This window comes from Tupaia chinensis, unplaced genomic scaffold, assembly GCF_000334495.1.
Source record: "Tupaia chinensis unplaced genomic scaffold, TupChi_1.0 Scaffold147433_1, whole genome shotgun sequence".
Lineage (NCBI taxonomy): Eukaryota > Metazoa > Chordata > Mammalia > Scandentia > Tupaiidae > Tupaia > Tupaia belangeri.
Window position 1 is genome coordinate 3,455,083 of NW_006207284.1, and position 11,412 is coordinate 3,466,494.

Consider the following 11,412-nt stretch of genomic DNA (forward strand, 5'->3'; position numbering starts at 1 on the left):
AAATTGAGTGATAAAATTTTTTTTGGATTGCTAGAGGTTACATATGCTTTCCAGAGAGAGAAGATCCTTCCCAATGGGGTGTAGTCATGATGCAATCCATTTTCTTCCATTTCTCTACCAGGTCAGGATTTGGAGCACACACACACGCACACACAGTATATTTCCTGAGCTGCCAAGGCCAGGACTCGAGCCACAACAGGCCACATGGGATCTGGCTCCCAATGCACATTACTTAACCACTTTGCTATAGGGTAGGCCCTTGAGTGGTATAAATCTAGTTTTTTAAAGGTTAGATTATGTGTTTTATTTATTTTTAAATATTTGCTATAGGGTGCGTGTACTTGCTGGAGACAGAGAGAGAGAGAGAGAGAGAGAAAGAGAGAGAAAGCACCTTCTAGGAGGAGGCACATGCCACAATCCTTTCTCCTCTATTTTCCTCTTGGGACCCTGGGCATACATGCACATGTGCCGGCATGTTTTTCAAGTCACTGGGTCTAAGACTCAAACTGCATAGTTGGCCATGTGGGATTCAGCTGCCCCATCATGCAACCTGATTGACTGACCCAAGTGGTATACATTTAAGTTATAAGCCTTTAATACAATTTTTTTTTTTAATCTCAAAAGGAGTCTCACTGTCATCTTGAGTTTATTGTAAGCAGATGGACTCCTGGCATAAGAGGATTTCATCCTGGAGGCCCCATCTCAGGAATGACCACGCTGGGCAGTAATTTCTACTTTCTATTTCTTGTTCTCACCTTCTAGAGGCTCCAAGTGCCCTTTCCAGTGTCCTCTTTGGACACAGAGCTCCCAGGACAATTTACTTCCTGGTCTCTGTTGAGTTAGAAATATTTTGGAGAAATAGTGCCCAATCCTCTAAAGGACAGGCAGAGTCTGTCCATTTAAGCTTTGATTTCTGTATCAGGTATGCACCAAGGCAAGAGAGGATGTGAATTAAAAAGGACCCATAACTTGCTCATCAGTCATGATGATGAAGAGGACCTACTTCTCCATGCATTAGTCACCAATTAAAAAGAATAGGTTTATTTCATTTTATTCTGAAGATGTTTTTAATGCTTTCTGAATTTTTCTTTAATGATCGTATATTCATTCATCCACTCTTCTATAAAGAATCTACCAAAGAATACAGATTGACCAGCCCTAATCTAAAATCCAAAATGCTCCAAAATTAGAAACTGTTTGAATGCCAATTGATGCATTAAATGGAAAATTTCATACCTTGTTTCCCTTGATGGGTTATAGTCAAAATACCATAACACAAAAATATTACAAACTTACCTGTAAGCTACATATACAGTATGTATATGGAACATAAATGAGCTTTGTATTTAGACTGGACCCCATTCCCATGACATCTCATTATGTATGTGCAAATCTAAAATAATCTGAAATCCAAAACACTTCTGGATCCAAGCATTTTTTGTTGTTGTTGTTGTTATAGGGCACGTGCGCTCGCCAGACAGACGGAGAAAGACAGAGAAACAGAAAGCGAGAAATTACCCCCTGGGGGGATGGCCATGCCGTGATCCCTTCTCCTCCACTCTCCTCTCGGGATCTTGGGCACGTACGTACACGCACCTGGCGTGAGTTTTAAACCACCGGGTCTGGGACGCGAACCGCGGTTGACTACATGGGAGTCCAGCGACATAGCCATTACGCTAACTGCTGGTCCCTGGATCCAAGCATTTTGAATAAGGAATTAGTAATCTCTACTTATGGTATGCTATGGTAAACAGGTTAGAACTGCCTGCCCTCAGAGAGTGTATCATCTGGTGGAGCAGTTTATTTTATTGAACAATTACTGTGGGCTAGGCATTGTACGAAACATTATACTTTCACACTCTCACTTAATTCTCATAATAAGCTTGGCACAGGAATAATTATCCCCATTTACTAGATGAAGACTCAGGAGCTCAGACAATAGAAGCTACTTTGCAAAAGCTATTAAATACTCGGGCCAGGACTGGAACCTGTGGAAGATTGTTTTCCTAGTCTCCCATATTTGACACCCTTTTCCCATTTTATTGATTTGGATGTGGTCATATGGCTCACTTTGACCAGTAAGAGGAGAGTGGAAGGGATGTTCTTTCTGCACAGAAGATTCAGACCAGATGTAGTTTGTCTTGTTCTCTGCCATGATAACAGTTCCAGGTAAGACTGCTCAGTTAGCCTGGATTCCAAAGTAAAAATGACATAGATGGAGCCAACAGGTGGTACAGTGGTTGGATTCCCACATGGTTGCCTACAGTTTTAGTCTTAGACCTGGTGGCTTAAAAATCATACCAGGCACATGTGCGTGCATGCCCAAAATCCTAGGAGGAAAATAGAGGAGAAGGGATTGGTGCATGGACATCTCCTCTGGGGGATGATTTCAAACTCTCCCTCTCACTGTCTCTCTCCAGGGAGTGCACACGCTCTATGTTTAAAAGCAAACAAAACAAAGCAAAGACAGAGAGCATAGTTATAACCCATCTGCATTGGGTGTGTCGAGTGAAAAAAGAACTACTGCTGTGTAAGCCACAAGAATCCTGCAGTCATTTGTTCTGCGGCAGGCAAGATCTTCTGATTAGCACCAAAACTTTAAATCATTCTACCAGAGCGACTTCTTTTATATTATTTTTATAGTTAGAAGTGAAAATAATAAAGATGAAGAAGATATTAATCTGGACAGGATATTTTGGTCTAAAAATGTTTCTATGAATGCCATTTGTGTGTATGTGTGTGTGTGCGTGCACCTCATCTGCCATCACTCTTTCACTGTTAAAAATCTTCCATACCCATGAAGTTGACTGGTCATTGGCAGGACACCTCCACCGTGCTGTCCTGATGCTTCTACCAATACACCTTCCTGAGATGGTTTACAGTTGGACCAGTATTTATTGAGCGTCTTTGGTATACTGCTCCTTCAAAGTTCCAAGCTCTTTCTTCCTTTGTCAATCCATTCCTGATGACACTAAACCTGAGTCACCCCTCTAGCTCTTCACTAGACTCTTGCATCATTATGTGCCACCCATTATATGCTACCTAGAACTGCTTACTATAATTTTTAACTTCAGCAAATTCACAAAATACAAAATTCACCATTCAATGTTTTTTATGGCATTGATAGTGTTGTGCAACCATCATTAAACACTATTTAATTTCAGTACATTTTCATTACACAAAAAGAAACTGCATACCCATCAGCGAAAGCCTCCCTATTTCCTTCCTCTCGGCAGTACTTGGCATCCACTAGTTCCTCCAACCCCCCCCCTTTTTTTTTTCTCAGTGGATTTGCCTGTATATTTATCTCTGGACATTTCACATAATGGAATTATACAATGCGTTGCCTTTCACATCTAGCTTCTTTCACTTAGTGTAATGTTTTTGAGGTTTATCCATGCTGTAGAATGTATCAGCATGTCATTCCTTTTTACACCTGAGTAATATTCCTTACACAAATATACCACAATCTGTTTGCTCATACATCTGTCGATGGACATTTGGATTGTTTTCACCATTTGGCTATTGAGGATAGTGCTGCTGTAACCATGGGTGTACAAATTTTTCTGTGGATGTATGTTTTCATTTCTCTTAAGGATATACCTTGGGGTTGTAATTCTCAGGTCATATGAAAACTATATATTTTTTTCATTTAATTTTCTTCTATACATTCAATCACATTATTATTAGTCTTACAAAATGGATATTTCAACAGGTGAACATTTCTCCCTAGTACTGTTGATAAAACTACGAAATATCTTCAACGGATAATACCACACCTCTTTGTGCCATTAAGTCTCTGTTTTTATTTTCTATAAGACACTGCAAGCTCCCAAGGCAGCAGTTTTATAACTCTATCTATGCTGGGCAGTACATATATTCACCCCTTTGACAAATGTGAGTTGAGTGCCTGCTTTGTCCCTGGTATGCTTCTGAGTTATAACTGCTAGGGTGATTATCATGGAATCCTAGCCTGTGATTTGAGAGGTCATCTGGTCCAGCTTCCCATTCAGTAGAAGAATCCTATATATGGTTTTCTGATCTTTTTGTAAATAGTCGTCCTCAAACTGTATAGCTCAGCTCCTTAAAAATAATTCTGATGCATATTTTAATTTCCATACTAAAATAGTGTATTTTTAATGTGGAAAACTTCAAGTACAAGAATATATACAAAGGAACAAAAATTATTTATAATTCCATAACCCAAGAATAAACACTGCTAACATTCTGCTCAATTTCCTCCCAAACTTTTTTTAGTCCAATGATATATTTCATGTAATTGGGATTTTCCTATATTTATCAAATACCTCTTATACTTTTATGATAAGGAGCTTCACACGCTCTTATCATCAGTATCTGTTGCTATGCAGGCTTTACTCAGTTTCCCCAGGTTTCACCCAACAGTTCCTTACCTTGTGTGCGTACCACGTACCTCTTGCTTCTATGACAGTGGCGTCTGTGCAACCGAAACCTTTGACCAAAAGGATATGCCCTTTTGTTTCTTGGACTTCTCAGAAGGAGATGGCACAATCAGTTCCCCCTTGCAGTGGCCACTGTGGAATTCATCGTTATATTCACTTTCCCTCCTCCTCTGTTTAGTCCCCCTAGTCTTGCACTCTCGCTTCCTGGGATCATTTTTCTGAGTAAACCACCCACATGTCAAACCTTGTTGCAGATGTCCCCTTGGGGAAAACACAGACTAAAGGTACTATATTTGCAATTTTGGACACAGATTTTATTTAAACACATGCCATGGGTTTAGAACGTGTGTGTAATATCTCTCTGTTCATCTGTATATGTATATATGTGTATATAAACCTAAACAGTATATTAATTATAACTACATTAATTTCTGTATACAAATTTAAATATATGTTATACATATTATAAACATATGTGTGTATGTGTATATGTGTGTGTGTATAAATAGATAGATAGATACAGGTATTCATCTCTCTTCTATAACTTTCTTTTACCAGAGAGGCTAGGAGCTGACATTTCCCAGAATCCTTTGCCAGTAGGGTTCTAATTTATACTTTGCCAGTAAGAGGAAACATAAACCATTAGAAAGCAGAGAAGGAGAAGGTAGCATTGTTACACTAGTACTGAGTGAGCATATGAGCTTTCCATACAGTGAATATGAATTTTTGTAGTGGCTTTTGTAGATTCACATGCAGTTATATGGAATAACACAGAGAAATCTTGTTTACATTTTATGCAGTTTTCCCCACTGGTGATAAGACAATGATATACAAGAACTTAGATATTGGGGCCATCAGGTGGTGTGGTGATTAAGGGTGCTAGACTCCCACATGGCTGACAGCAGTTCAAGTCCCAAGCCTGGCAGCTTGCTTTCTTGCTTTCCCTCTCCCTCTTTCTCACCCTGTCCCTCTCTGGTTAAATTTAAATAAATAAATAAATAGATAAATAAAATAATTCTTTTTAAAAAAGATCTTAGATACTCACATTAAAGAATTCACTTACCTTGTTCTGAATTCCTTGGTTATATTTGTGCTCATTGGTGTCTGTGTATGTGTATGTGTGTATTTAGTTCTATATGATTTATTAACACTGGTTGGCATATAATTCACATACTGTAAAACTTCACAGGTTAAGAGTATAAAGTTCAATGGGTTTCAGAATGTTCACAGAATTGTGTGACTTTTGCCACTAATTCTAGAACTGTACTGATGATTCAAAGGCACTCTGACCCTCCCAGCAGTCCAAGGCAACCACTGATCTCCTTTTCTTCCTCTACAGATTTGCCTGTGGTGGACATTTTGTGCAAATGAGATCATGTAACATGGTCTCCTACAATTGGCTTCTTTCATTTAGCATAACATTTGCAAGAGTCCTCCCTGGTGTAGCATATAGCTATACTTCATTCCTTTTTGTTGCAGTGTAGTATTTCCTAATATGGATATAGTCTATTATTCTGTCCCTTTATCAGATGATAGCATTTGGGTCTTTTTCACTTTCAGGCTATTATGAAAACTGTGTAAGTTTGTATGACAAGTTTTTGTGTGGACATACATTCCTGTTTTGCTGGGGTATATATTGATGAGGGCAATCACTGAGACATAGGGTAACTGTGTTTAACATATTGAAGATCTTCCAGATTGTTTTGCAAAGTGGCTGTGTCATTGTATATTCCTGCCAGCAATACTTGCAGGGGCCAGTGTCCCCACAGCCACAGAATTTATGGTCTTTTCAATAGTTTTACACAAGTGTATCGCACACGTATGTCTGTGTACGAACCACCATAAAGTAATACATAATTCCATCTCCACAGGGATCCTTCATGTTGCCCTTTTATAACCTCACCCACTTCTCTTCTGCATTCTCCTCCCCCCATTGATTCTGGCTACCACTAATTTTTCACCATTTCTAACAATTTGTCATATTAAGGATGTAATGTAAATGAAGTTACACACTAAGTTACCTTTTGGGTATGACTTATTTTATTTTTTTAAAATAATGTCAGAGGATACATGCATGGATGTAAGAGGAAGAAGATCCCCCAATAGGTCAGGGTCATGCCACGAGGCTTTTTCCTCCAATTCTCTATTCTGTCAGGCTGCACTATAAGGGATATCTAGGTTTGAATTTTTTCCCTCGGCATAATTACCTGTAAATTCATACAAGTTGCTGTGTGCTTCAGTGGTCTGTTCGTTTGTATGGCATGGATATACCACAGTTTGTTTAGGCGTTTTCCTGTTGAAATGACATCTGGACTGTTTACAGTTTGGGGCTATTATGAATAATGCTGCTATAAACATTCATTTATAGGTTTTCGTGTGAAATCAAGCCTTCATTTCTCTGGGATAAATACCTCAGAGTGCAATTACTGGGTTGTATGGTCATCGGATGTTTAGTTTATAATAAACTTCCCATTTGTTTTCCATTTTTCCTTCTCCACATTATGTAGGAGTATTCCAGTTTCTCTACATCCTCACCAGCATTGGGCGTGGTCATTCTACTGTTCATTTTACAGTCTTTGCTTGTCTCTTTCTCTACACAAACTATCAAAAGAATCAATTTTCACAAAGTTATCTTTGCACTTAGGGCAGTGATCCTTGTGTTAGGGTTTTAAAAGTCATTCTTTAAAAGGTTATTTGTTTCTTTATTTCTTCCATGAGTAAAAGAGAGAGACAGACAAACACAAACCTTCCCATGGGAGTTTGCCTTGCAGAGCTTTGCATTTTACTGCTGTGCTACAACTACCCTCAGGAAAGTCCTTTTAACTCTCATACCATGAAAGTGATTTCTTATCATTTTTTCTGATATTTTTGTAGAGAGGCAACATAGGATGGAGTAGGTGAGAACGGTTCGGCGCTTTCTGTCTGAGAGCTGCTCTGTTTCAGATCTGGCTGTACCATCTGCTGCGGTGCCCACTTTGGTTAACAGGCACCTCTAAATATTCCTCTTTCTTTGCCTGCTATCTCATGTCCTTCCGCTGTTTCCTAGGTTATGCTGCTCAAGCTGTTTTCTTTCTGGCAAGTTGCAGCCCTAAGTTCTCCTTTTTGACAATGTCTGTCTCAAGTTGACATCCAGACCTGAGCACTCCACTCCAGAAAAGCTGTGACAGTGCAGGGAAAGCAGGTCTTAACCTGAGCTTTTCTGCACACTGTCAATGTGAGCAAAGAGTGTGGTAACTTGAAGAGGCAACTGTGTTAACCCCTTGGCCTTTATTACACTTATGAAAGCAAAATGCCATCATTTTTCCATGAGCTACTACTAAATCAGCTCTCTCTCAACCTACATTTCTGCATGCGATTTAATGAAGGTTACCTGTTCCTGGAGTGGTTTCTTTGATTAATACATAGTGACCCTATTTGTTCCTGTTAACGCTTTCACCTAAAAGTCTATTTTGCCTTGTAAAAAATTCCCATATTAGAAATTCTCTGCTAAAATTTTTCTTACATATATTTTGCCTTTACTTTCAGTTTTCAGTATTTTATTTCAGGGATCTCTGTTGTATATAGTATATAGATGTACTTAAAAAGCCTATTTTATACTCTAAATTTTAATAGGTGAGCTCATTTATTTATATTTGTTGAAAAACTAAGATGATTGGATTCATTTATATCATCTATTTTATTTCTTTCATTTTCCCATTTTTTGTTATCCTTTCCTGCCGTTTGATCTTAAAAGTTCCTTTTTCTTTTCTCCAGTATGTATATGATGGATTGTTTCCAGTTTTTAAGTGCTTATTCTTAACAATTATTATTACTTCCTACCTTTTATAAAGCCTAAATTTATTTAGTATTTTTATCCTATTCCCATTCTGTACTTTTTGTTTTTTTTGAGAGGTTTTCGCTATAGGGCGCGTGCGCTCGCCAGACAGACAGACAGAGACATAGAGACAGAAAGCAAGAAATCACCCCCCAGGGGGGATGGTCACGCTGCAATCCCTTCTCCTCCATTCTCCTCTCGGGATCTTGGGCATGCACGCACACGCGCCCGGTGTGAGTTTTAAGCCACCGGGTCCGGGACGCGAACCGTGGTCGACTATGTGGGAGTCCAGCGACATAGCCATTACGCTAACTGCTGGTTCCCTGTACTTTTTGTTTTCAACCTTAGGGTATAGGTTTATAATGCTATAATCAAAACTAATTGTGTTAGTTGCAATTCATCCTGCTAGCCTGTTGCTTGATCTTGAGGTCCCGATCCAGTCCTCTAAATCCTGTTTTGTACCATTGCTAGGTTTTAATATGCAGGAGTCTATCCATGTCATTGACTAAAAAAATTAAATAGAACCTCATTCGGGGTCCTGTGTTTACTGCTTACAAACTCCATGCTGTGGGAATGGAGAGTGGGGAGTCAAACATAAGAATTTACTCTCCTAGATATCATGAATCATGCCTGACTATGACCGGCTTTCTTTTCCTTGACTATTACAAGACAATTTCATCACTTCCCCTGCTAAAGTTCCTATCACTTCACTCCATCATTCAAGGCTGACTGCTGATTAAAATTAATTGAGGAAAAGCTGCTCCTCTGGTTGCTTCCTCTGCTTTCTGAGTGATGAAATTGTCAACCATGCAAGGCAGGAATCCATCAGATTCTTGTACAGTGAGACTGCTGGCTGATGTCTAGATAAGAGTGGCATGTCGCCATGCAGCTGTGTAGCTGTGATGGGGCAGAGGTGGGAAGAATAAGGGGACACAAATAGACAGTTGGTGCCCTCCAGCAAGGAGAGGTAGAAGCTCTGCCACTGACCATAGCATACATCAGGAATGGAAAATTCCACATATTTGAACACATACAGATGCTAGATCATTATTTAGTTACCTTGGAGATATTTCCTTAGTTTTTCACCCCTCACTTCTTAACCCCTTGCAATCTGTTTTGTATTCACTCTTTCTCTTTTTCTTTCTTTTCTTTCTTTCTTTCTTTCTTTCTTTCTTTCTTTCTTTCTTTCTTTCTTTCTTTCTTCTTTCTTTCTTTCTTTCTTTCTTTCTTTCTTTCTTTCTTTCTTTCTTTTTTCTTTTTGACAAGAAGAGTATACAATTTATTTGTTTCATGATGGAGATTTCGTTTATTTGTTTCATGTCATGGCACCTGTGACGTGATCTCACCATGTTGAGACTGCCACCTCCCCAGCTTTCCAGCCAACAAGAATCATGGGCATGCCCATTGGGTGCACCCAGCATTTTCAGCTCAACCCGGTTTTTGAGCCCCAGGCTTTCTCATATGACTCCAGTATGACATGATGACCCCTACTACCTGTGTCTCGGGGGCTGGTTAATGTCTCCCATCAGACTATTTTCTCCTCCAGAACCAGTTTCTTGTACTAATTTTAAAAACCCCTCATTTGTACTGGGACCAGCAGTTAGTGTAATGACTATGTCGCTGGACTCCCACGTAGTCGACCGCGGTTTGAGTCCTGGGCCCAGTGGCTTAAACTCACACTGGGCATGTGTGCGTGCGTGCCCAAGATCCCGAGAGGAGAATGGCGGAGAAGGGATTGTGGCGTGGCCATCCCCCCTGGGGGTGATTTCTCGCTTTCTGTCTCTCTGTTTCTGTCTTTCTGGCGAGCACACATGCCCTATAGCAAAAACCTCTCAAAAAACAAAACAAAACAAAACAAAAACAAAAACAAAAAACAAACAAACAAACAAAAACCCTCATTTATACTTAGCACCATGGACCTCTGCTTTTTTCCTGAAATTCCTCCTTTCTCCTCTGTCACTTCATTGTTGTGATGTTCCCCAACCTCTTCCCTTTGCAGTTATCACTTGTCTCTTCCTCTGTTACTTAAATGTGGGCTTCCACTCGGGCACAGCCCAAGTGGAGGGGTTGGCCATGCTGCAATCCCTTCTCCTCCATTCTCCTCCTGGGATTTTGGGCACACATGCACACTTGGCATGATTTTCAAGCCACTGGGTGTGGGACTCAAACTGTGGTCAGCCACATGGGAATCCAGCAATGTAACCAGTACATCATCAGCTGGCCTGAGGAGTTTATTGCTAATTCCTCTATTCCTTGTAATGGTACCATCATTTTCCCAGTGAGGTCAACTTAAGATCCTGAGTCCCAGGTTTGAGAACTGAGTGGTCTCCAGTCTTGTTACAATTGAATAACTATGCATGAGTGTCTGCTGGTGGTGCTGGGCTCTAGGCTTTCCCACAGAAGAGCTCAAGGTCTTGGGATTAGAATGAGAATACCATATGATTGGTTATGCAGTGATCAGTTCGATACATATGATCTGGTATCCCAGAGAGGGAGGGAGAAGAGGAAGATGCATTTTCATGGAGGCTCTCCTAGGTGCCATTTCCTGCAGTAGGCAGTCTCTCTCTCTCTCTTTCTCTAGCTGAAGCTTCTAACTCTCTGAGGTGGATATTACTGCCAAGAAAAGCTAAGCTCAGTGGGGTCGAGGTCATATGACTGCATGATAAATGCTGTAGCAGAATTTAAAGTTGGGTTTGTTATTCTGTTGTTTTTCCACAGTACCACATTGCTCCTGGGCTGTCACAGAGAAGGTGATGTGTGTGTTAATCATTTAAGGATAAACTATTCTCAGTAGTTAATATGTAAAAAATAAAGTCTAATATCACCAATAGAATGTAAAAAGGTACAGAGATATGAGTATATGTATTAGAATTTTAAGTAGACATAAGAAATGTAAGGGCCTGCGCGGCCAGGCCGGGCCTGCGCACCCGGGGCTCTGTTCTGCATTCCGCAGCCGGGCCGCCTGGCCCCGCTGCCTCTCCGGCGCTGGGTGTATCCTGCGCTCAGCGCCATGCGGACCAGCAGCGCGGACCAGCTGAGGTCGCTGTCCTTCCTTTCTCTGGCCAGGCGGGCGAATGGGAGGTGGCGCTGGGTCCCGCACACATACACGTGCTCGGGGCTGGCGTGTGGCCGCTGTGCCTACATGTGGCCACCGGGCCTGCGCCTGCACATGGCCGC

The 11,412-nt window shown here is 40.6% G+C and overlaps 1 pseudogene; it reads right to left on the reverse strand.

Moving 5' to 3' along the window:
• LOC102478331 (40S ribosomal protein S2-like) overlaps positions 1–11,247 on the reverse strand; it is a 34,174-nt pseudogene extending 22,927 nt beyond the window's left edge.
• Positions 11,248–11,412: the final 165 nt, after the last annotated feature.